This window comes from Pan troglodytes, chromosome X (genome assembly GCF_028858775.2).
Source record: "Pan troglodytes isolate AG18354 chromosome X, NHGRI_mPanTro3-v2.0_pri, whole genome shotgun sequence".
Taxonomy (NCBI): Eukaryota; Metazoa; Chordata; class Mammalia; order Primates; family Hominidae; genus Pan; species Pan troglodytes.
The window spans coordinates 129,180,725-129,208,175 of record NC_072421.2 but is presented as its reverse complement, the minus strand read 5'-3'; the positions used below and the strand labels follow the sequence as shown (position 1 = coordinate 129,208,175).

General features: G+C 41.4%; 1 protein-coding gene across 1 annotated transcript in view; it reads left to right on the top strand.

Annotated features, from left to right (window-relative positions):
- Window positions 1-27,451, top strand: part of LOC100611487 (uncharacterized) — a 106,408-nt gene that overhangs the window by 45,297 nt on the left and 33,660 nt on the right. The window contains exon 10 of the mRNA XM_054676495.2: window positions 3,146-3,298. The gene's annotated coding sequence lies outside the window, so the exon portion shown is untranslated. The remainder of the gene's footprint in view (window positions 1-3,145; window positions 3,299-27,451) is intronic.

Below are 27,451 nucleotides of genomic sequence, written 5' to 3'. Positions count from 1 at the left end.
GAATCCCTATCTTGGAGCCCTTTTCTCCCACCCTTCCCGTCTGAAAAAACGCCACTCAGAGACAAAGGCGCCACCCAATATGGCTGCCTGGAGATTTGTCCAGTTTGGTGCAACCTGGTCTTACTGTTGAATTTTCGCTTTTTTTTTTTCCATCTCTAAACAAAATGAGGCCTAAACCACCCATGCTCATCAAGAATCTTGTTCTTTCAGAAATTAAATATACTGCTCACTAAGTCTATCTGGGTATGATTTACCTCACACAGTTACAGGTCCAGCAAGTTGAATGTAATGAAAATGATTTGCCACTAGATAGTGGTAATGCTTGCACTGCATTGTGAATATACTAAATGCCACTAAATTTCACACATTTTAATGGTTAATTTTATGTTTTATGAATTATACAAACTCAGTTTTTAAAAGTGCCAGTACTTTTAAACCTATCATTATTTCCATGAATAATTAATTATATTTGAAAAGTACTCAAGTTTTCAGTGAAGAAAACTTGTTTTAACAGATATACTACAAGGCAGCCAGGCTTGGTGCCTCATGCCTCTAATACTAGCACTTTGGGAGGCAGAGTTGGGTGAATCGCTTGAGGCCAGGAGTTCGAGATCGGTCTGCTCAACATAGCGAAACCCCATATCTAAAATTCAAAAAAAGAAAGAAAGAAAGAAAAAGAACCAGTTGCACTACAGGGGAATTTGAACATTAGTTTATAAAGTCCATATTATATGTGCATAGGGAAAATTGATTATTTCTTTTCACTGTGGTTGACCTATCATATGTTTTCGGCTTTATAATTTCTTAAAGTTCTAGAGTAAAATATGAAAAAAATTCAAACACTCAAAAGTAAATACTGACGTAGATACATTCAAAGAGTATAAGGTGATGCTGAAGATTTTGTAGAAAATTTCAAACAATATGAATTCAATTATATTTAGAGTAAACTGTGTTGAGTGTGTCTGTATTTATATCTGTAGGTATATTACAAAATTTTAAATGCCATATATATATATATATATATATATTTTTTTTTTTTTTTAGACAGCGTCTCACTCTGTTGCCCAGGCTGGAGTGCAAGGGCATGATCATGGTTCACTGCAGTATCAACCTCCCTGGGCTCCGGTGGTCCTCCTACCTCCACTACCTAAGTAGCTGGGGTTTCCATTGCAAGCCACCATGCCTGGCTATTTTTTGGATTTTTTGTAGACACGGGGTCTCACTACATTGCCAGGACTAGTCTTGAACTCCTGGGCTCAAGCTATCCACCTCCTTGGCCTCCCAAAGTGCTGGGATTACAGTTGTGAGCCACTGTGTCCGGCCAATGCTATATATTTTTAATCCTGATAGGTGTTATAGTGAGTATATGTTTGAAGATGGTATTTTTGGCCAACAAATCGTGTCTTTAATTCATCATTATATAAACAGAGACACTAATGAAGCATTCTAGTGGCATGTGAGTTGTGTGAATGCATCCATCTTACAGTTTTCTTAGGTCACACATCAAGGTGACTGAATGTGAGAGATGCCTATTTCAACTATCATTTATTGAGTTTTGTTATCTTTCCTTTGAGATTTCAAAGATCAATTTTTAAGGAAAGAATTAGGAATAAAAATTCAAGGAGAATTAAAAATTTCAGTTTTCAGCAGTATAAGTGTGTATAATACATATGTTCATATTGCATATAAATATGTATTTATATGTTTATATGTGTATAAATATATATATTATACTTAAAAGTACAAATTGAGTACTTATTTTTTGTTTGTTTGTTTGTTTTGAGATGGAGTCTCACTCTGTCGCAGAGGCTAGAGTACAGAGGCACAATCTCTGCTCACTACAACCTCCGCCTCCCGTGTTCAAGTGATTCTACTGCCTCAGCCTCCTGAGTAGCTGGGATTACAGGTGCCTGCCACCACGCCCAGCTAATTTTTGTATATTTAGTAGAGTCAGGTTTCACCATATTGGCCAGGCTGGTCTCGAACTCTTGACCTTGTGATCCACACGCCTCGGCCTCCCAAAGTGCTAGGATTATTGGCGTGAGCCACCGCGACCGGCCGAGTACTTATGTTTTCATGAATAGTCCAATCAAGAAGTTCTCTGCAAATATTTTATTGTCTTAAATTTAGATATTGCAAATTTTTTATGAGAATATGAAAAACTCAGGAATCATATGTGAAACTTTCTTCAACCTTATGTATAGCTAAATTCAACTAAAATGTAAATTTATTGTCGTGTTTAACTGTATAGATAGAACTTTTTCTCTGTGTTGAAAAAATGGGAGTAAATATGGAACTGTTCGTTTGTTTGGTTTTGAGACAGAGTCTCGCTCTGTCGCCCAGGCTGGAATGCAATGGCGTGATCTCGGCTCACTACAGCCTCCGCCTGCTGGGTTCAAGCAATTCTGCCTCAGCCTTCTGAGTAGCTGGGACTACAGGCATGCGCCACCATGCCCGGCTAATTTATTGTATTTTTAGTAGAGATGGGGTTTCACCATGCTGGCCAGGCTGGTCTCAAACTCCTGACCTCGTGTTCTGCCCATCTCGGCCTCCCAAAGTGCTGGGATTACAGGTGTGAGCCACCACGTCCGGCCCATAATATGGAACTGTTTATCAGTGTTTAATACACAATTTTATGGCATCGATTTTCTCCTGATCAGCACATGGTTATTTTTATCTTCTTTGCAAGTTCCATGGCTTTGTTAATAATGAGAAAATACAGGACTGATTCCTAACTGAAAAACAATAAGACACATACAAAACAAAGTCACAGGACACAGTCGTAAGTCACAGCCTTTTAAAGACACAGGAAAATATTTCTGTTCCAATGTTAAATAATGAAACCATGAGACAAAATCCTGTTATCCATCTGATTAGCATTTATAGTCATTTGTGTATTTGTGTCCATTCAAATAGGGCTGTGTGGGTCTTGTCAGGCTGGAGAGCTATCCGTACCCTTATGTTAGAGCTCCACTACATATCGGCCTCCCCCTCAACATGTAAGGCCTACTGCCTAGCTCAGGTGTGGAGTAGAACTGCCAGGGAACCTGGGTAGGCAGTCAGGACAAGAACCACATGGCCTGGTGCCTAGATTTGCTCTTCTCCAAGACCTTAAGGGTAAGCTTTTTTTCTCTTCTCTCCTTAGGCATGGATCACTAAGGTCTGTTCCCAATACAAGAAGACTCTTTGACATCATAATAAAATACTGCAGATACGATGCTGAGTGAAAAAGAGTAGAAATGGGAAGACTTGGTTGTGCAGAAACTGAGTTCTTAAAGAGAGGAGATACTTTATGAGGGTGAGTGGATAACCTCTCAGTTTAATATCCAATGAAAACCAAAAGCAAATGGCTAAGAGTGGAATATGTTTACACAAATTGAGTGAAATGTTAGGTAGTCATAGTTTCTGGTGTCTTTGTCTCTTCATGGCCTTTTTATTGAAACATGTAGGGATGTATCTGTAAACATTCAAACAAAAAGCTGATAGTGTCTACTTTTCTTTCTTTCTTTTTTTTTTTTTTTTTTTTTTTGAGGCAGTGTCTCGCTCTGTCGCCCAGGCTGGAGTGCAGTGGTACAATCTCGGCTCACTGCAAGCTCCCTCCCGGGTTCACGCCATTCTCCTGCCTCAGCCTCCCAAGTAGCTGGGACTACAGGCGCCCGCCACCATGCCCCACTAATTTTTTTTTTTTTTGTATTTTTAGTAGAGACAGGGTTTCACCGTGTCAGCCAGAATGGTCTTGATCTCCTGACCTTGTGATCTACCCGCCTCGGCCTCCCAAAGTGCTGGGATTACAGGCGTGAGCCACCACGCCCGGCGATAGTGTCTACTTTTCTAAGGCAATATTCCTGAGGCCCTATTTTAAGATTTACCTTTATTTATATTGAAGGCGTGACATGTTGACATATAAACTTAGTACGGTTGACATTCAAATGAATTCACACATCTGAAAGATTCGGTAAAATACACACTTGGTCTTATCCACACCACAGTGTGCACAGTAATCCACTTTTAACACATTTATTTTTTGCATGAAATTAACAGTGTATGTACATATTGAAAGATATGCATGGAAATAATCCAAAAGTTCATGAGTTGCCTTGACAAGTTGTATGGTAGCAGTTTTCTTCATTATTAATACATGGATTTTTCTTAATCTTTGTCAAGCATTATGCTTCAATTTACTAGTTGGAGAGTACTGTAATCCTTATACCTAAAAGACAAATTATAAAACTTTCAGAGACACACACAAACACAAACACGAACACACACACCCCATAAATTCTCAGGAAATATTTGAAGAATATGTAATGGCATGGTGACATGCTGTGTTTTGATGTTAAATGATGAGACCATGAGATGAAACTCTGAGCCACCTTGACAGGAATTAAACATATGTACTATGAGTATCATGTCATTTGGAGTATATATGGCATGTGGTAATGTGCGTAACCTGGTTTCTCCTCTAATGGCTCATGCGAAATTGTTGCCTACAATGCACTACAGAAGGCTCTTAGAATACGAAGAACTCCCTGGATGTCTGATCAGGGAGCCAGGTCCAAGATCCCTGGGATTTTTTTTTTTTTTTTTTTTTTTTGAGACCGAGTCTTGCTCTGTCGCCCAGGCTGGAGCGCAGTGGCACAATCTCGGCTCACTGCAACCTCCGTCTCTTGGGTTCAAACAATTCTCCTACCTGAGACTCTTGAGTAGCTGAGATTACAGACGCCCGCCACCACCCCCAGCTAATTTTTGCATTTTTAGTAGAAACGGAGTTTCACCACGTAGGCCAGGCTGGTCTCCAACTCCTGACCTCAGTCAATCTGCCCGCTTTGGCCTCCTAAAGTGCCGTAATTACAGGCGTGAGCCACCGCACCCTTCCCCCTGGGATTTTTTAATTGTTTACTGGAAAGATCTTTTCCAAGCTTTAAGCCCTTTTCTTTTTGTATATCCATCCACCGAATTTATCCCCTGAAAGAGACAGTTTGATGCCACGGAAATTACTGGTCCTGTAACTCTGAAGTAAATCAAACCTACACAGATTAGGTCAGGAGGAGATTTCATTTTTGAAAGATCAAGATTCCTGATAGAGGCAGGTGGTTTAGGCCTTGGTTTGATTTCAAGCGCAAAACAAAAAGAAAAAGTGCAGCAGTAAGACCAGCTGACTCCCAACTGGGCAAAATAGAAGGCATCCACGTTTGGTTGTGATTTGTCTATAGGTGGCGTTTTTTCAGACAGGAAGGGCGGAAGACCTTGGCTCAAAGACAGGGCTTCTTGGCATAACTGGAGCACTACTGCCATCGCGAGGAAGTCGTTTAGTGAATCCCTACGCCATTATTACAGCGTTCTCTGAGGACTACCTGTTGGGGAAGGACTGGTCTGTGGGGAAGTGGAAGAGGCTTGGGCTCCAGGCTGGGAGTCCTTGCCTTCTTGTCTAAGGCCTTAAAAGAGACATGGACATTGGCGATATTTTGGTATAGAACCTGGAAAGTGAAGGTTCTAATAGCAAATCCTGTAAACTTCCCTTTGAATACCTTTGTTGGTTTTGCGCGGTACTTATGCTACCAGAGACCCAAAGACCCATAGCAAGATGCCAGCACATGAAAGCCAGCTGACTCTTGCTCCAAGGGGCAATTACATGAGACAGATGCCCCCAAGAGCCTCCATTTGTGTTTGAGTGGGTTCCTGCAGTCCTGCCCACACTAGGAACCGAGACCCCGCCCCACGACTTCCTGTGCCAGGACCGCCGGGCAGCTGCTGCTTCATTGCAAGCCCCTCACTCTCCAGGTTCTACACCAAGATATCGCCAATGTCCAGGTTTCTCTTCAGGAGTTCCAGGAGAAGCCAAGAAGACCTAGCCTGGAGCCCAAACCTCTTCCACCTGCGCACAGATCAGACCTTCCCCCACAGCCAGGCTTCCCGGAAAGAAGCTATAATGGCGTATTGCGTTATTAAACGATTTCCTCACGGTGGCAGTAGTACTCCATATTTTCAAGAAAGCCCTATCTTGGAGCCCTTTTCTCCCGCCCTTCCTGGCTGAAAAAACGCCACCCAGAGACAAAGTCACCACCCAACATGGCTTCCTGGAGATTTGTCCAGTTTGGTGCAACCTGGTCTTACTGTTGAATTTTTCCTTTTTTTACTCCGTGTGAAAACAAAATGAGGCCTAAACCACCCAGGTTCATCAGGAATCTTGTTCTTTCAGAAATTAAATACACTCCTCACTGAGTCTATCTGGGTATGATTTACTTCACACAATTACAGGTCCAGCAAGTTTCATGGCATAAAATTGTCTCCTTAAGGTGATAAATTGTGTGGATGCAGGTACAACAACAAAGGTAGATATCAAAGAGATAGATAACCAATACATGAAATTTGAAACAAGCTAAGTGAAAGAAGGAAGTTGAAAACGGCCACTTGTTATGATCAGTAGTGAGGGAAAGCAGATGAGTGTTTGTCAGGGACTGGGCAGAGAGAGAGCCCAATGCGGAATGACTGCTTAATGGGTCCGGGGTTTTGTTTTGTGGTAATGAAAATGATTTGCCACTATGTAGTGGTAATGCTTGCACGGCATCTTGAATGTACTAAATGCCACTCAATTTCACACATTTTAATGGCTAATTTTATGTTATATGAATTTTACAAACTCAGTTCTAAAAAGTGCCAATACTTTTAAACCTATCATTATTTCTATGGATAATTAATTATATTAGAAAAGTGCTCAAATTATCAGTGAAAAAAACTTGTTTATAACAGTTATACTACTGGGTGGCCGGGCATGACACCTCATGCCTATAATCCTAGCACTTTGGGAGTCTGAGATAGGAGGATGGCTTGAGGTCAGGAGTTCGAGGTCAGCCTGGTCAACATAGCGAAACCCCATATCTTTTTTTTTTTTTTTGAGACAGAATCCCGCTTTGTCGCCCAGGCTGGAGTGCAGTGGCACGATCTGGGTTCACTGCAACCTCCGCCTCCTGGGTTCAAGCAATTCTCCTGCCTCAGCCTCCCAAGTAGGTGGGACTACAGGCGTGTGCCGCCACACCCGGCTAATTTTTTGTATTTTTAGTAGAGACGGGTTTCACCATTTTAGCCAGGATGGTCTCAATCTCCTTACCTTGTGATCCACCCGCCTCAGCCTCCCAAAGTGCTGGGATTACAGGCGTGAGCTACCCTGCCCGGCAACGAAAACCCATATCTAAAATAAAAAGTAAAAAACCTGTTATACTACAGAGGAAATTGAACATTAGTTTTAAAAAGTCCATATTATATGTGCATAGGGAAAAGTGATTATTTCTTCTCACTATGTTTGACCTACCATATGTTTTCTGCTTTATAATTTCTTAAAGTTCTTGTAGAATAAAATATAAAAAAATTAAAGCACTCAAAAGTATATATTGATGTAGATATATTCAAAGAGCATAAAGTGATGCTGCAGATTTTGTACAAATTTCAAACATTATGCATCCAATTAAATTTAAACTGTGTCAAGTGTGTGTGTATTTATCTGTCTGGAGATATATTACAAAATTTTAAATGCCATATATATATATGAGACTGTCTCACTGTTGCCTAGGCTGGAGTGCAGTGGCATGATGATCATGGATCAATGCAGCATCAATCTCCCTGGGATCAGGTGATCTTGCCACCTCTGCCTCCTATACGTACCTGGGGCTTCTGTTGTACCCCACCATGCCCAGCTATAGTTTGTATTTTTTGTAGACACAGGGTCTACCTACATTGCCAGGGCTGGTATTGAACTCCTGGGCTCAAGCTGTCTACCTGCCTTGGCCTCCCAAAGTGCTGCAATTACAGTTGTGAGCCACCGCGCCCAGCCAATGCTATAAATTTTTAATCGTGGTAGATGTTATACTGAGTATATGTTTGAAGATGGCATTTTTGGTGAACAAATTCACATTTTTAATGCATCGTTATATAAACAGAGACACTAATGAAGCATTCTAGCTGCATGTAAGCTGTGTGAATGCATCCATCTTACAGTTTTCTTAGGTTACACATCTAGCTGACTGAAAGTGAGAGATGCCTATTTCAATTATCATTTATTAAATTTTTTTATCCTTTTGAGATTTTAGAGATAAAATTTTAAGGTAAGAATTAGCAATAAAATTTGAAGAAGAATTAAAAATCCTTATTTTCATAGGTATAAGTATGTAACATACATATGTTTATATTGTATATAAATATGGATTTATATGTTTATGTATGTATAAATATATATATTAAATTTAAAAGTGCAAGTTCAGAACTTATATTTTGATGAATAGTCCAAACAAGAAGTTCTTTGCAAATATTTTATTGTAAAAAATTCAGATATTGCAAATTTTTATGAGAATATCAAGAACTCCTTAAGAATCAGATGTGAAAATCTTAATCTTCATCATTATGTATGGATAAATTCAAGTAAAATGTAAATTTATTGTGGTGTTTGACTGTATATATAGAACTTTTTTATCTGTGTATTGAAAAAATAGGAGTAGGCCAGGCACAGTGGCTCATGCCTGTAATCCCAGCACTTTGGGAGACCGAGGTGGGCGGATCATGGGGTCAGGAGTTTGAGACCATCCTGGCCAACATGGTGAAACCCCGTCTCTACTAAAAATACAAAAAATTAGCGGGGCGTGTTGGCAGGCACCTGTAGTCCCAGGTACTTGGGAGGCTGAGGCAGGAGAATGGCGTGAACTCGGGAGGTGGAGCTTGCAGTGAGCCAAGATAGCGCCAATGCACTCCAACCTAGGCAACAGAGCGAGACTCCCTCTCAAAAAAAAAAAAAAAAAAAGAAAGAAAAGAAAAAAATATGAGTAAATATGGAAACGGTTATCAGTGTTTAATACACAGTTTTATGACGTCGCATTTCTCTTCATCAGCAGTTGGCTACTTTTCACTTTGCAAATTCCATGTCTTTGTTACTAATGAGAAAATATAGGACTGATTCCTAACTGAAAAACAGTAAGAGACATACACAACAAAGTCATAGGACACAGTTGTAAGTCATAGCCTTGTAATGACACTGGAAAATATTTCTGTTCCAATGTTAAATGATGAAACTATGAGACAAAATCCCGTGATCCATCTGATTAGGACTTATAGTCATTCCTGTATTTGTGTCCATTCAAGTAGGGTTGTGTGTGTCTTGTCAGAATTGAGAGCTATCTGAGCCCTTATGTTAGAGCCCCACTAAATAGCCGCCCCTCCCTCAACATATAAGGCCTAATGACTAGGTCAGAATATGGAGTAAAACTCCCAGGGAACCTGGGGAGGAAGTCAGGACAAGAAACACGTGGCCTTGTGCCTAGATTTGCTCTTCTCCAAGACCTTAGGGGTAAGCTTTTTTTTTCTTCTCTCCTTAGGCATGGAAAGCTAAGGTCTTTCCAGAATACTACAAGAGTACTTGATAGCATAATAAAACACTATAGATATGATGCTGAGTGAGTAAGAGTAGAAATGGGAAGACTTGGTTGTGCAGAAACTAAGTTATTAAAAGGAGGAGATGCTTGATGAGGGTGAGTGGATTACATCTCAGTTTAATATCCAACGGAAACTAAAAGCAAATTGCTGAGTGGAATATGTTTACAAAAATTGAGCAAAATGTTGGGGAGCCATAGTTTCTGGTGTCTTTGTCTCTTCATGGCCTTTTTTTAGAAACGTAGTGATGTATCTGTAAAAATTCCACAAAAAACTGATAGTGTCTACTTTACTAAAGTAATATTCCTGAGGCCCTATGTTAAGATTTACCTTTATTTATATTGAAGGTGTGAAATGTTGAGATATAAGACTTAGTACTGGGCCGGGTGGGGTGGCTCACACCTGTAATCCCAGCACTTTGGGAGGCTGAGGCCGGCGGATCACGAGGTCGGGATTTCGAGACCAGCCTGACCAACATGGTGAAACTCCATGGGCGTGGTGGTGGACGCCTGTAATCCCAGCTGCTCAGGAGGCTGAGGCAGGAGAATCCCGTGAACCCGGGATGCAGACCTTGCAGTGAGCGGAGATCCCACCACTGCACGCCAGCCTGGGCAACAGAGCGAGACTCTATCTCAAAAAAAAAAACAAAAAACAAAACAAAACAAAAAAAGAGTTAATACTGGTGACATTCTAATAAAATCACGCTCCTCAAATGTTTGTTAAAATACACACTCGGGGTGGGTGGGCGCGGTGGCTCACACCTGTAATCCCAGCACTTTGGGAGACCAAGGCGGGCGGATCACGAGGTCAAGAGATCGAGACCTTCCTGGCTAACACGGTGAAACGCCGTCTCTACTAAAAAGTACAAAAAATTAGCAGGGCGTGGTAGCGGGCGCCTGTAGACCCAGCTAGGCGGGAGGCTGAGGCAGGAGAATGGCATGAACCCGGGAGGCGGAGCTTGCAGTGAGCAGAGATACACCACTGCACTCCAGCCTGGGCGACAGAGCGGAGACTCCGTCTCAAAAAAAAAAAAAAAAAAAAATACACTTGGTGTGATCCAAATCACAGTGTACACAGTAATCCACTTTTAACACAGATCAAGATTCCTGATGAGGGCGGGTGGTTTAGGCCTTGGTTTCATTTGAACTGGAAACCAAAAGAAAAAGCTCAGCAGTAAGACTAGCTGGCTGCAAACTGGGCTAAATGTAAGGCACCCATTCTGCAGGGCCTTTGTCTATAGGTGGCGTTTTTTCAGACAGGAGGGGCGGGAAAAGAGGGCTCTGGAACAGTGCTTCTTCCCATACCTGAAGCACTACTGCCATCGCGAGGATGTTGTTTAACAAATCCCTACGCCATTACGGTGTTCTCCTGAGGACTACTTGTTGGGGAAGTTCTCTGTGGGGAGGTGGAAAAGGCTTGCTCCATGCTGGGAGTCCTAGCCTTCTCGTCTAAGGCCTTAAAGGACACCAGGACTTTGGCGGTGTCTTGGTATAGAACCTGGAGTGTGAAGGTTCTAATACCAAATCCTGTAAACTTCCCTGGAATAAACCTGTTGTTTGTGCGCGGTACTGGTGCTACCAGAGACCCAAAGACCCGTAGCAAGATGCTAGTTCGAGAAAGCCTGCTGACTCTTGCTCCAAGGGACAGGAAGAAGAGACAGATGCCCACAAGAGCCTCCATGTGTGTTTGAATGGGTGCCTTCAGTCCTGCCCACACTTGGAGGAACCGAGGCCCCGCCCTACGTCTTCCTGTGCCAGGATCGCCTGGCAGCTGCTGGTTCACTACAAGCCCCTCACTCTCCTGGTTCTACACCAAGCTACTACCAATGTTAAGGCCTCTCTTCAGGCCTTAGAGGAGAAAGCTAGAAGACCTAGCCTGGAGCCCAAGCGTCTGCCACCTCCCACAGTTCAGACTTCCCCCCACAGCAAGTCTTTCTGGGAAGGACGCTGTAATGGCGTATTGTGTCTTCAAACGATTTCCTCACGGTGGCAGTCGTGCTTCACATTGTTAGGGAATCCCTATCTTGGAACCCTTTACTCCCGCCCTTCCCGTCTGAAAAAACTCCACCCAGAGACAAAGGTGCCACCCAATATGGCTACCTGGAGATTTGTCCAGTTTAGTGCAACCTGGTCTTACTGTTGAATTTTTACTTTTTTTTTTTTTTTCCATCTGAAAGCAAAATGAGGCCTAAACCACCCATGCTTCTCAAGAATCCTGTTGTTTCAGAAATTAAATATACTCCTCGCTGAAGCTATCTGGGTATGATTTACCTCACACAGTTACAAGTCCTGGAAGTTCCATGGTATCAAATTGTCTCCTTCAGGTGATACATTGGATGGATGAAGGTACAAAAACAAAGACAGATATCTAACAGATAGATATCTAAGAGACAGATATCAAAGAGATAGAAAACCAATTCATGAAGTTTGAAACGCTAAGTGAAAGAAGCAGTACTGAAGCAGGAGATGTAAAAGAAAAAAAAAAAAGGGAGAGAAAAGCTGGTTCTCTGTGCTGGGCTGACTCACTCCAAGGCCCAGCGATAAGTAGGGCTCTGTCAGGACTTGATAGCACTATCAGCAGAGTGGGGGCCGAGAAGGAATGGGCTCTAGAAGCAGGGATAAGAAAAACAAGTTATTTGGCCGGGCACGGTGGCTCACACCTGTAACCCCAGCACTTTGGGAGGCCGAGGTGGGAGGATCACCTGAGGTCGGGAGTTCAAGACCAGCCTGGCCAACATGGTGAAACCCCGTCTCTACTAAAAATACAAAAATTAGCCAGGCATGTTGGCAGGCAGCTGTAATCCCAGCTACTTGGAAGGCTGAGACAGGAGAATCACTTGAACCCGGGAGGAGGAGGTTGCAGTGAACCGAGATCACACCATTGCACTCCAGCCTGGGGGACAAGAGTGAGACTTCATCTAAAAAAAAAAAAAAAGAAAGAAAAACAAGTTCTTTTTATCAGTTTCCCCTTTGAAATTCTTTCCCCATACCATTATTCTTTGTTCTGCTCTCACAACTATTTTTGTAACTGTTTCCGCACGCTTGTAAGGATTTTGTAAGTTCCTGTTTTCCAGCTGTGCAGTTATGGCGAAGGTCACAAGACATGCCTGAATTGTAAAACCTGTCACTGTTTGATAAACTGCCTTTGTTCTGCTTCTGTAAGCTTGCTTAACGGCCTTACAGGTTTTGGGCCCTTTTCAGATATATGTATAAAAGTCAAGCCCTCTCTTGGTTTGGGGCTCAGCCTTTGGATGTTAATCTGCTGAGTTGGTGACCACCTAGTAAAATCCTCCTGTTCCACCCATTGGTCTCTCTGGTCTCCTGGTTCCCACAACAAGATGAACAAGGCCACTTGTTGTGATGATCAGTAGTGAGGGAAATCAGATGAGTGTTTGCCAGGGGCTGGGCAGAGAGTGGAATGGGGAATGACTAACTAATGGGTCCAGGATTTTCTTTTGTGGTAGTGAAAATGATTTGCCACTACATAGTGGTAATGCTTGCACTGCATTGTGAGTGTCCTAAATGCCATTGAAATTAATACATTTTAATGGTTAATTTTATGTTATATGAAGTTTACAAACTCAGTTCTTAAAAGTGCCAATACTTTTAAAGCTATCATTTTTCCATGAATTCTTAATTATATTTGAAAAGTACTCCAGTTATCAGTGAAACAAACTTGTTTTAACAGCTATAGTACATGGTGGCCAGTCAAGGTGCCTCATGCCTGTAATCCTAGCACTTTGGGAGTCCAAGATGGGAGGATCGCTTGAGACCAGCAGTTCGAGATCAGCCTGGTCAACAGAGTGAAACCCCATATCTAAAATGAAAAATACAAAAATAAATAAATAAATAAACAACAACAAGAAGTTATACTACAGGGGAATTTGAACATTAGTTTATAAAAGTCCATATTATATATATATAGGGAACAGATCATAGTACCTAGCACAGACCTTTAAAAAGTGATTATTTCTTCTTACTATGTTTGACCTACCACAAGTTTTCTACTTTATAATTTCTTACAGTTCTTCTAGAGTAAAATATAAAAAATTTCAAGCACTCAAAAGTATGTATTGATGTAGATATATTCAAAGAGTATAAGGTGATGCTGAATATGTATATGTATATATACACACATATATATACACACATATATATACACATATGTGTATATACACACACATATATGCATATACACACACACACACATATATATATATATATACACACACAGATATGCATATATATATATTTTAGACAGCATCTTACTCTGTTGCCCAGGGTGGAGTGTAGAGGCATGATCATGGCTCACTGCAACATCAGCCTCCCTGGGCTGAGGTGATCCTCCCATTTCCGCCTCCTATGTAGCTAGGGCTTCCATTGTAGGTCACCATGCCCGGCTATTTTTTGTATTTTTTGAAGAGACGGGGTCTCTCTACATTGTCAGGGCTGGACTTGAACTCCTAGGCTCAAGCTATGCACCTGCCTAGGCCTCCCAAAGTGCTGGAATTACAGTTGTGAGCCACCATGCCCGGCCAATGCCATCTTTTTAATCGTGGTAGGTGTCATAGTGAGTATATGTTTGAAGATGATATTTTTGACCAGTAAATTCATATCTTTAATTCATCGTTATATAAACAGAGACACTAATGAAGAACTCTAGCTCCATGTGAGTTGTGTGAATGCATCCATCTTACAGTTTTCTTAGGTTACACATCTAGGTGACTGGAATGTGAGAGATGCCTATTTCAACTACCATTTATTGAATTTTGTTATCCTTCTTTTGAAATTTCTTTTTTGTGTGTGTGAGATGGAGTCTCGCTCTGTCACCAGGCTAGAGTGCAGTGGCTCAATCTCAGCTCACTGCAACCTCTGCCTCCTGGATTCAAGTGATTCTCTTGCCTCAGCCCCCCGAGTAGATGGGACTATAGGCATGCACCACCATGCCTGGCTAATTTTTTTGTATTTTTAGTAGAGACGGGGTTTCACCATGTTGGCCAGGTTGGTCTCAATCTCTTGACCTCGTGATCTGCCCACCTCAGCCTCCCAAAGTCCTGGGATTACAGGCTTGAGCCACTGCGCCCAGCCTGAAATTTTAAAGATAATGTTTTGTGGTGAGAACTAGGAGTAAAAATTTGAGAAGTATTAAAAATCCTAATTTTCAGAGGTATAAATATGTATAATACATATGTTTATGTTGTATATAAATATGTATTTATATGTTTATGTATGTGTAAATGCATACATATTTTCGATTTAAAAGTGCAAATTGAGATCTTATGTTTTGATGAATAGGCCAATCACAAGTTCTCTGCAAGTATTTTATTGTCTAAAGTTCAGATATTGCAAATTTCTTATGAGAATATCAAAAACTCCTAAGGAATCAGTGGTGAAACTTTTAGTTCTTTAACCTATATATAGCTAAATTGAAGTAAAATGTAAATTTATTGTCGTGTTTGACTGTATATATAGAACTTTTGATCTGTGTGTAAAAAATTGGAGTAAATATGGAAACAGTTAATATTGTTTAATACAGTTTTATTACATTGGTTTTCTCCGGATCAGCACATGGTTATTTTTATTTTTATTTCTTTCCTTTTTTTTTTTTTTTTTTTTTTTTTTTTGAGACGTAGTTTTGCTCTTGTTGCCCAGGCTGGAGTGCAATGGCATGATCTCGGCTCACCGCAACCTCTGCCTCCCAGGTTCAAGTGATTCTCCTGCCTCAGCCTCCCAAGTAGCTGAGATTACAGGCATGTGCCACCACACCTGGCTAATTTTGTATTTTTAGTAGAGACGGGGTTTCACCATGTTGGTCAGTCTGGTCTTGAACTCCCGACATCAGGTGATCTGCCCTCCTAGGTCTCCCACAGTGCTGAGATTACAGGCATGAGCCACCGCCCCCCTCCCCCCACCCCCTTTCTTTTCCTTGAGAGGGAGTCTTACTCTGTCGCCAGGCTGGAGTGCAGTGGGGTGATCTCGGCTCACTGCAACCTCTGCCTCCCAGGTTCAAGTGATTCTCCTGCCTCCGCCTCCCGAGTAGCTGGGACTACAGGTGCGCACCACCAGACTCAGCTAATTTTTGTGTTTTTAGTAGAGATGGGGTTTCACCATGTTGGCAGGATGGTCTCAATCTCTTGACCTTGTGATCCACCTGCCCCCACCTCCCAAAGGGTTTTTTTTAACTTCATTGCAAATTCCATGTCTTCCTTACTAATAAGAAAGTATAGGACTGATTCCTAGGTGAAAAACAGTAAGACACATACACAACAAAGTCATAAGAGGCAGTCCTAAGTCATAGCCTTTTTGTTTGTTTTGAGACGGATGGAGTCTCACTTTGTTACCCATGGTGGAGTGCATCGGCACGACCTTAGCTCACTGCAACCTCTGCCTTGGGTTCAAGCAATTCTCCTGCCTCAGCTTCCCAAGTAGCTGGGATTATAGGCATGCACCACCATACCTGGCTAATTTTTTTGTATTTTAGTAGAGGCAGGGTTTCACCATGTTGGCCAGGTTTATCTCGACCTCCTGACCTCAAGTGATCCGCCCACCTCGGCCTCCCAAACTGCTGGGATTACAGGTGTGAGCCAGCACACCCAGCCAGTCATAGCCTTTTAATGACATTGGAAAATATTTCTGTTCCAATGTTGAATAATGAAACCATGAGACAAAATCCTGTGATCCATCTGATTAGCATTTATAGTCATTCGTTTGTGTCCAAACAGGGCTGTGTGTGTCTTGTCAGGTTTAAGAGCTACATGGGCACTTACGTTATAGCCCCTCTAAATAGTGGCCTCCCGCTCAACATATAAGGCCTAATGACTAGGTCAGAACATGGAGTAAAACTCCCAGGGAACCTGGGGAGGGAGTCAGGACAACAACCACGTGGCCCGGTGCCTAGATTGGCTCTTCTCCAAGACCTTGGGGGTAAGCTTTATTTTTAATTCTTTCTTAGGCATGGATCCTTAAGGTCTGTTCCCAATACAACAAGACTATTTGTTATCATAATAAAACACTGCTGATAGGATGCTGAATGAAAAAGAGTAGAAATGGGGAGATTTGGTTGTGCAGAAACTGAGTTCTTAAAAAGAGGAGATGCTTGTTGAGGGTGAGTGGATCTCATCTCAGTTCAATATCCAATGGAAGCCAAAAGCAAATGGTTAAGAGTGGAGAATGGTTACACATATTGAGCAAAATATTAGGTATCCGTAGTTTCTGTTGTCTTTGTCTCTTCATGGCGTTTTGTTTTGAAACGTATAGTAATGCATCTTTAAAAATTCAAACAAAAAGATGATAAGTGTCTACTTTTCTAAAGTAATATTCGTGAGGCCCTATTTTAAGGTTTACCTTTACTCATATTGAAGGCATGAAATGTTGACATATAAGACTTCGTACTGGTGACATTCAAATGAATTCACCCTCCTCAAAGGTTTGTTAAAATGCACACTTGATCTGATCCAAACCACAGTGTACATAGTAATCCACTTTCAATACAGATTTATTTTTTCATGAAATTAACAATGTATGTACATATTTAAAGATATTCCTGGAAATAATCCAAAAGTTCTTAAGTTGCCTTGACTAGTTGTATGGTAGTGGTTTTCTTCATTATTAATACATGGATTTTTCTTAATCTTTGTCAAGCATTATTCTTTAATTTACTAGTTAATTCTTATACCTAAAAGAGATTATAAAACTCTCAGAGACACACACAAACACAACCACACACAGCCCATAAAGTCTCAGGGAATACTTGAAGAATATGTAGTGGCATGGGCACATGCTGTGTTTTGATGTTAAATGATGAGACCATGAGTTGAAACTCTGAGTCACCTTGACAGGAATTGAGCATATGTACTATGAGTATCATGCCATGTGGAGTATACATGGCATGCAATAAAGAGCGTCACCTGGTTTCTCCTCTAATGGCTCATGCCAAATTGTTGCCTACGATGTACCACATAAGGCTCTTAGAATAGGAAGAATTCCCTGGATGCCTGACAGGGGAGCCAGGGCCAAGATCTCTGGGATTTTTAAATTGTTGCTGGAGTTCCTTTCCAAGCTTTCAGCCCTTTTCTCCTTTTTGTGCGTTCATACACTGAAGCTATCCCCTGAAAAAGACAGTTTGATGCCACGGAAATTATTGGACCTGTAACTCTGAAGTAAATGAAACCCACACAGACTAGGTCAGTAGAATAATTTCTTAAAGAACAAAATTCCTGATGAGGGTGGTTGGTTTAGGCCATGGTTTGATTTCAAGTGGAAAACAAAAAGAAAAAGCACAGCAGTAAGACCAGCTGGCTCCAAACTGGGCAAAATAGAAGACATCCATGTTTGGTGGCTCTTTGTCTATGTGTGGCGTTTTTTCAGACAGGAAGGGCGGGAGAAGAGGGCTACGTAACAGGACTTCTTGGCATATCTGGAGCACTACTGCCATCGCGAGGAAGACGTTTAACGAATTATAGTCGTTTAACGCCATTACAGAGTTCTCTGAGCACTACCTGTTGGGGTAGGTGTGGTCTGGTAAGAGGTGAAAGAGGCTTGGCCTCCATGCTGGGCGTCCTTGCCTACTTGTCTAAGGCCTTAAAAGAGACCTGGACATTGGCAATATCTTGCTATAGAATCTGGAGTGTGAAGCTTCTAATAGCAAATCCTGTAAACTTCCCTTTGAATAAACCTGTTGTTTGGTCACAGAGACCCAAAGACCCATAGCAAGATGCCAACATCAGAAAGCTTGCTGACTCTTGCTCCAAGGGACAGGAAGAAGAGACAGATGCCTACAAAAGCCTCAATGTGTGTTTGAGTGGGTTCCTGCAGTCCTGCCCACACCAGGAGGAACTGAGGCCCCGACCCACGACTTCCTGTGCCAGGACCGCCTGGCAGCTGCTGGTTCACTCCAAGCCCCTCACTCTCCAGGTTCTACACCAAGATACCACCAATGTCTAGGTCACTCTTCAGGCGTTAGAGGAGAAGGCAAGAAGACCTCGCCTGGAGGCCAAGCCTCTCCCACCTCCCAACAGATCAGCCTTTCCCCACAGCGAGGCTTCCTGGGAAGGAGGCGCTAGTGGAGTATTATGTCTTTAAACGATTTCCTCACGGTGGTAGTAGTGTTGCACATTTTCAGGGAAGCCCTATGTTTGAGGCCTTTCTCTGGCTCTTCATCTATGAAATAAGCAAACCAGAGATAAAGGTGCCACCAAACATAGCTGCCTGGAGATTTGTCCAGTTTGGTGCAACCTGGTCTTAACTGTTGATTTTTTTTGGTTTTGTTTTGTTTTTCCAACTAAAAATAAAATTCAGCTTAAACCACCCGTGCTTATCAGGAATTTTGTTCTTTCAGAAATTAAATATACTCCTCACTGAGTCTATCTGGGTATGATTTACTTCACACAGTTGCAGGTCCAGCAAGTTCCATGGCATCAAATTGTCTCCTTCAGGTGATAAATTGGGTGGATGAAGGTACAATAGCGAAGTTCCATATCCAAGAGGTAGATGTCAATAAGATAGATAACCAATGCATGAAATTTGAAACGCGCTAAGTGAAAAAAGCAAGACTTTGGAAAAGACCACTTATTGTGATGATCAGTAGTGAGGGAAAGTAGATGAGTGTTTGCCAGGGGCTGGGCAGAGAGTGGAATGGGGAATGCTTAATGGGTCCAGGTTTTCTTTTGTGGTAATGAAAGTGCTTTGCCAATAGATACAGATAGTGCTTGCACTGCATTGTGAAAGTACTAAATGCCACTGAATTTCACACATTTTAATGGTTAATTTTATGTTATATGAATTTTACCAACTCAGTTTTAAAAAGTGCCAATAATTTTAAACCTGTTATTATTTCCATGAATAATTATATTTGAAAAGTACTCAAGTTATCAGTGAAGAAATCTTGTTTTAACAGTTATACTACAAGGTGGCTGGGCTTGGTGCCTCATGCCTGTAATCCTAGCACTTTGGGAGGCTGACATGGGAGGATTGCTTGAGGCCAGGATTTCGAGATCAAACTGGTCAACATAGGGAAACCCCATATCTAACATTAAAAAACAAAAACAGTTGTACTATAGGGGAATTTGAACATTAGGTTATAAAAGTCCATATTATATGTGCAGAGTGAACAGATGATAATACCTAGCACAGACATTTTAAAAGTCATTATTTCTTCTCACTATATGAGACCCAGCATGTTTTCTGCTTTATAATATCTTAAAGTTCTTCTAGAGTAAAATATAAAAAAATTCCAAGCACTCAAAAGTACATATGGATGTAGATATATTCAAGGCATATAAGACAATGCTGAAGATTTTGTACAAATTTCAAACAGTATACATCCAATTATATTTAAACTGTGTTGAGAGTATGTGTATTTATATCTGTCTGTAGGTATATAACAATATTAAAAAAATATATATATATATATATATATGACAGTGTCTCATTGTTGCCCAGGTGAGAGTGCAATGGCATGATCATGGGTCACTGCAGAATCAACCTCCCTGGACTCAGGTGGTCCTCCCATCTCCGCCTCCTACATAGCTGGGGCTTCTGTTGCACGCCACCATGCCTGGTTATTTGTTGTATTTTTTGTAGATACGGGGTCTCACTACATTGCCAGGAATGGTCTTGAACTCCTGGGCTCAAGCTATCCTCCTGCCTTGGCCTCCCATAGTGTTGGGATTACAGTAGTGAGCCACTGGGCCCGGCCAATGCTATATATATTTAATCATGGTAGGTGTTATAATGAGTATACGTTTGAAGATGGTATTTTTGGCCAACAAATTCAAAACTTTAATTTGTCATTATATAAACAGAGACACTAATAAAGCATTCTAGCTGCATGTGAGTTGTGTGAATGCATCCATCTTACAGTTTTCTTAGGTTACACCTCCAGGTGACTGAATGTGAGAGATGCCTATTTCAACTATCATTTGTTGAATTTTGCTATCTTTCTTTTGAGGTTTCAAAGATAAAATTTTAAGGAAAGAATTAAGAATAAAAATTTGAGAAGAATTAAACATCCTAATTTTCTAGGTATAAGTATGTATAATACATATGTTTCTATTGTATATAAACATGTGTTTCTATTTTATGTGTGTATAAATATACATATATTTTAGATATAAAAGTGAAAATTGAGAACTTATGTTTTGATGAATAGTCCAATCAAGAAGTTTTTGCAAATATTTTATTGTCTAAAATTCAGATATTGCAACTTTCTTATGAGAATAAAAAAACCTCAGGAATCAGATGTGAAACTTTTAATTCTTCAACCTTATTTATATATCTAAATTCAAGTAAAATGTAAATTTATTGTGGTGTTTGACTGTATATATAGAACTTTTTATCTGAGTGTTGAAAAAATGAGAGGAAATATGGAAACAATGATCATTGTTTAATACAGTTTTATGACATTGCTTTTATCTTGATCAGCACATGGTTATTTTTAACTTCTTTGCAAATTCCATGTCTTTGTTACTAATGAGAAAATATAGGACTGATTCCCAACTGAAAAACAATAAGACACATACACAAGAAAGTCATAGGGCACAGTCCTAAGTGACAGCCATTTAATGACACTGGAAAATATTTCTAATTCAATGTTAAATAATGAAACTATGAGACAAAATCCTGTGATCAATCTGATTAGTATTTACAGTCATTCCTGTGTTTGTGTCTATTCAAGTAGGGCTGTGTGTGTCTTGTCAGGCTTGAGAGCTATCCGTACCCTTATGTTAGTGCCCCACTAAATAGCATCCTCCCCCTCAATGTATAAGGCCTACTGACTAGATTAGAACATGGAGTAAAATTCCTGGGGAACCTGAGTAGGGAATCAGGACAAGAACCACGTGGCCTGGTGCCTAGATTTGCTCTTCTCCAAGCCTTTAGAGGTGAGCTTTTTTTTTCTTCTCTCCTTAGGCATGGAAACCTAAGGTCTCTCCCCATTACTATAAGACTATTTGATATCACAATAAAATACTGCAGATATGATGCAGAGTGAAAAAGAGTAGAAATGGGAAGATTTGGTTGTGCAGAAACTGAGTTCTTAAAAAGATGAGATGCTTGATGAGGGTGCATGGATTACATCTCAGGTTAATATCCAATGGAAACCAAAAGCAAATGGTTAAGAGTGGAAATTGTTTACACAAATTGAGCAAAATGTTAGGTAGCCATAATTTCTGATGTCTTTGTCTTTTCATGAACTTTTTTTTAGAAATGTGTAGTGATGTAGCTGTAAAAAATCAAAGAGCTGATATTGTCTACTTTACTATAGTAATTTTCCTGAGGCTGTATGTTAAGATTTACCTTTATTTATATTGAAGGCATGAAATGTTGGCATATAAGACTTAGTACTGGTGACATTCGAATTAATTCATGCATCTGAAAGTTTCATTAAAATACATATTTGGTCTGATCCAAACCACTGTGTACACAGTAATCCACTTTTTACACAGATTTATTTTTTTGCATGAAGTTAATGTATGCACATTTTGAAAGATATGCATGGAAATAATCCATAAGTTCATAAGTTACCTTGACAAGTTGTATGGTAGCGGTTTTCTGTGTTAATACATGGATTTTTCTTAATCTTTGTCAAGCATTATTCTTTAATTTACTAGTTGGAGAATACTGTAATCCTTATACTTAAAAGACCAATTATAAAACTCTCAGAGACACACACAAACACGAACACAAACACACACCCCATAAAGTCTCAGGGAATACTTGAAGAATATGTAATGGCATGGGCACATGCTGTGTTTTGATGTTAAATGATGAGACCATGAGATGAAACCCTGAGCCACCTTGATATGAATTGAACATATGTTCTATGATATATGGCATGCAGTAAGGAGCGTCACCTGGTTTCTCCTCTAATGGCTCATGCCAAATTGTTGCCTATGATGTACCACATAAGGCTCTTAGAATAGGAAGAATTCCCTGGATGCCTGACAGGGGAGCCAGGGCGAAGACCTCTGGGATTTTTAAATTTTTTGCTGGAGTTCTTTTCCAAGCTTTCAAGCTTTCAGCCCTTTTCTCTCTCTCTCTCTTTTTTTTTTTTTTTTTTTGAGACACTCTCACTCTGTTGCCCAGGCTGGAGTGCAATAGTGCGCTCTCCGCTTACTGCAACCTCCCCCTCCCAGGTTCAAGTGATTCTCCTGCCTCCTCCTCTGGAGTAGCTGGGATTACAGGCCTGTGCCACCACGCCCCGCTAATTTTTGTATTTTTAGTAGAGACAGGGTTTTGCCATGCTGGCCATAATGGTCTCGAACTCCTGACCTCGGGTGATCCGCCAGCTTCGGCCTCCCAAAGTGCTGGGATTAAAGGCGTGAGCCACCGCGCCCGGCTCCTTTTCTCTTTTTTGTGAGTTCATCCACTGAATGTATTCCCTGAAGGAGACAGTTTGATGCCTCGGAAATTACTGGACCTGTAACTCTGAAGTAAATCAAACCCACACAGAGTAGGTCAGGAGGATATTTAATTTCTGGAAGAACTGGATTCCTGATGAGGACCGGTGTTTTAGGCCTCGGTTTGATTTCAAGTGGAAAACAAAATGAAAAAGTGCAGCAGTAAGACTAGCAGGCTCCAAACTGGGCAAAATAGAAGGCATCCATGTTTGGTTCCACCTTTGTCTATGGGTCGCGTTTTTTCAGACAGGAAGGGCAGGAGAAGGGGGCGGTGCTCCAAGACAGGGCTTTCTGGCATATCTGGTGCACTACCGCCATCGCGAGGATGTCATTTAACGGATCCCTACGCCATTACATGGGCCTTCTTGTGAGGACTACCTGTTGGGGAAGGTCTGGTCTGTGGGGAGGTGGAAGAGGCTTGGGCTCCATGCTCAGAGTCCCTGCCTTCTCGTCTAAGGCCTTAAAAGAGACGTGGACATTGGCGGTACCTTGCTGTAGAACCTGGAGAGTGAAGGTTCTAACAGCAAATCCTGTAAACTTCCCTTGGAATAACTGTGTTCCTTGTTAGCGATATTGATGCTACCAGAAACCCCAAGACCCATAGCAAGATGCTAGCACGTGAAAGCCTGCTGACTCTTGCTCCAATGGGCAGGTAGAAGAGACAGATGCCCACAAGAGCCTCTATGTGTGTTTGACTGGTTCCCTACTGTCCTCCCCACGCCGGAGGAACCAAGTTTCCGCTCCACGACTTCCTGTGCCAGTACCTCCTGGCAGCTGCTGGTTCACTCCAAACCCCGCACTCTCCAGATTCTACACCAAGATACCGCCAATGTCCCTGTCTCTTTTCAGGCCTTAGAGGAAAAGGCAGGAAGACATAGCCTGGGGGCCTACAGATCAGCCTTTCCCCCACAGGGAGGCTTTCCGGGAAGGACGCCATGATGGCGTATTCCGTCTTTAAACGATTTCCTCACGGTGGCAGTAGTGTTCCATATTTTCAATCAAGCGCTGTCTTGGAGCCCTTTTCTCCCGCCCTTTCTGTTTGAAAAAACGCCTCCCAGAGATAAAGGCGCCACTGAACATGGATTACTGGAGATTTGTCCAGTTGGGTGCAACTTGGTTTTGTGACCCGTAGAGGGTCAGGATTGCAAGTTGTCCAGGTTCTTGGCGTTTTGAACAAATAATTGCACAAAATGCCCAGCAAAGCAAAGCAAGAATGAAGCAACAAAAGAATGAAAGCAAGGGTTTACTGAAAACGAAAGTACACTCCACACTGTGGGAGATGGCCTCAGCAGAGGCTCAAGGGCCTGGATACAGAATCTTCTTTGGTTCAAATACCTCCTAGAAGTTTCCCATTGGCCACCTCATGTAAGTGAAGTGGTCGCCCGAAATAAATCTGATTGGTTGCAGAAAGGAGACAACCAGAGGCTAAACTGAAGTTACAAAGGTCACACTCCTGTGCAAATATCTGATTGGTTGCAAAAAGCAACCAATCAGAGGCTAGGGTGAAGTTAACAAAGTTATACTTGTATGCAAACGAAGACTAGGCCAGAAGTCAGCCTAATTTGTTGCCACAGCCAATTTTCCATCTGTAGTGCAGAAAAGGTCAAAGGGAGTAGCCTCTGGTCCTTTTGTTACTTAGGCGTTGAAAGTGAGGGTTTTCCTTTCAATTTAGTTCTAGGAAGTCAGCGTAAAACAGCCTTAGGTCCCCTGCCTCCAGACCCTATTCTCCTGCCTCATCTCCCCGCTGAGAGACGTGATCCCCATAAATCTTTATGTGAGGCAGAGGGACTGAAGAGCTTTCTTCTGTAACTGCTTCATGCCGACCTGGGGCATAGTCCCTACCTATTGGAAATCACGGAACTCTCGCCATGCTCTATCTCGTGGAGGCAGGGTAGCTTCTTGATGGCCAGGGGTGGTGTCTTCACCTGGAACTGGCTGGAACCGTGGTTGCATGATCATCTGAAGCTTGATGATTATCTAGGCGAGAGGAAATGAATTTGGCTAAAAGATTTAATGGGAACTTCAGGGGGTTGATACCTATGCTGTCAGAAATGTTTTTTATAGAGATATGCAGGAGAAAAAAAACAAAACCTGGTCTCTTGTAGAATCTATGCGTTTCCCTAAAGTTTTAGCACGAGCGACTCCATTTTGGTTTGGTTTGGTTTGGTTTGGTCTGGTTTGTAGGGGCCTAGTGCATGAGCTCAGTCCAAAACAATGGCCTCCCATAATTTTCTTTAAAAAAATTCCCCTTTATTCAGGTTTTCACTTGAGTGAGAGTGGGACCAAAACTTAGGGCCTTAGTGCCACTCTTGGTTACTATCATTTTGGGTTTTCATTCTCAGCACGTCATGTATAGGTTACGGTGTCCTCATGGTTGCAGATTCTTTTGGCTCTTGTTATTCCAGTTGAAAAGAAACTATATTTCATTTTAGAGATGGCTGCATGCAAGCATTTAAAACCTTTGAGAGAACGCAGCACACCAGGGAGACTATTATTAGAGGATATACCAAGAATTTGGAGTATGTCCCTTACCCAAGATCCCCATAAACCAAACCTCCTAAAACCAAACAGATCAAAGAATGAGCTAGATAAAGAGTTTACTCACTTAATGAAGCAATTTCTTCATCAATTCCCGATCACTGAATTTTTTTTTTTTTTTTTTTGAGATGGAGTCTCGCTCTGTCACCCAGGCTGGAGTGCAGCGGCGCGATCTCGGCTCACTGAAAGCTACGCCTCCCGGGTTCACGCCATTTTCCTGCCTCAGCCTCCCAAGTAGCTGGGACTACAGGCGCCCGCCACCACACCCAGCTAATTTTTTGTATTTTTAGTAGAGACGGGGTTTCACCGTGTTAGCCAGGATGGTCTCAATCTCCTGATGTCATGATCTGCCTGCCTCGTCCTCCCAAAGTGCTGGGATTACAGGCGTGAGCCACCTATGCCTGGCCACTACTGAATTTTTATAATCCTCATTTGATGTATTTCCCCATAGGCCACAAGTGCCAGCAGCTGCACAGATACTTTTTCTGTTTAGCCATTTCTATCCCAACGTTCACAAGAGAATTTAGAATCACTGTGCAACTGCAGCCTTTACAGTAGAATTTGCTATAGAACCTATCATGAGGGATATATTTCCAATCATTGCTTCTTTTACTCCAAATCATGGAAAAAGGACTTAACAAATGATGCCCTTTGAGAAGAGTGAAGGCCCTCTGGCAGTGTTCTCTTCAACCAATGAAATGGGCCAAGAGGAATGAACCAATGTTCTGCTTTTGACTGATTATGAGGCAATGCATGTACCATTAAAGTTTCTTACATACATTGGCCTTTATCCTTTATCTACCAAAGTATAAGCTTATCCATGTAACCTTACACTTGCAGGCTGGCTGGAAGCTCCTTCACAAATAAAAGTACACCCTATTAGTGCACATAACAGACACTTTTCCACTTCTATTGTTCACAGAGACATAAGCAAGAAAAAAACTTTCAAAGAGAAGAGTTTCATGTCACTAGAAGTCTTAATCTGTGACCTTGGGAAAGCTATTCACATCAAGGATGCCATCTTCTTCTTGGGAGAAATTTCCCTGGTTAGCTTTACCTCAAGGGTTACAATGGGTGCACAGTTCCAAAAGTGTGGAGGAACCCTTCTTAGTTGCAAGACCATGAACCCAAAGCTCAAGGTCCCTAAGTTTTGTTGTAGTGTGGATGGCAAGGACAGTCTTTTTCTGATGTTCTCAGAAGATCCAAACCATAAAAAGCCTTTTTTTTAACCTGGTGAAAATACACTGTAGCATAATAATCTACTATTAGAACATCAGCTCTGTTGCATAGGAAAGCTTTTATACAACCAGAAAACATGCATTGAAATGACAATTGAATGATATCCCTTTATAAAATGTTTAAATGGCCAACCAAGTGACCAAATGTACCTGAAACTTTAATTGTTTTCCTAGGAATATGGGATCAAGCATTGGTTATAAACTATTTTAAACAATTTTAGTATTAGCTGGTTTAACACTGTTTTCTTTATATTTAATTATTTGATTTACTTGGGTTAGTAGCTTTATACAAGGAAATTTGGTTATTTCTGTAATTTACAATAATAGCATAATAACTATAATTGTGATTGGTAGCATATATTTAGACATTAGAATTTTAGAAATCCCATACAATTTTGGAATATATATTAGTATTATTCACAAAAATATAACTTAAAGAAGATTAAGCATCATTTTGGCAATCCCATTGTTAGAAATAAATTTTCGGTGCCACAAAAGAAACAGCATTCGAACATGAGTTTTCTCAGCAAGGCAATTTTTCTTCTATAGAAGGATGCGTCTCACAGATGGAGCAATGGTGAGAGCACACCTGAACAGGGGAGGGGAAGGGGTTCTTATCCCTGACGCAGATAGCCCCTACTGCTGTGTCATTGCCCTATAGGCTAGAGTTGGACTGCACAGTCTAAGCTAATTCTGATTGGCTATTTTAAAGAGAGCAGGGGTATGACCAGAATGGCGGGGTGAGCAGTTTTGGCGGGAAGGATGGTTACGGAACACATGACTAAATGTGACAGATCAGAGCGGGTAACCAGGGGTGACTCAGGATGGAGCAGGTGACCAGGGGAACAGGTGTGAACTACTGATT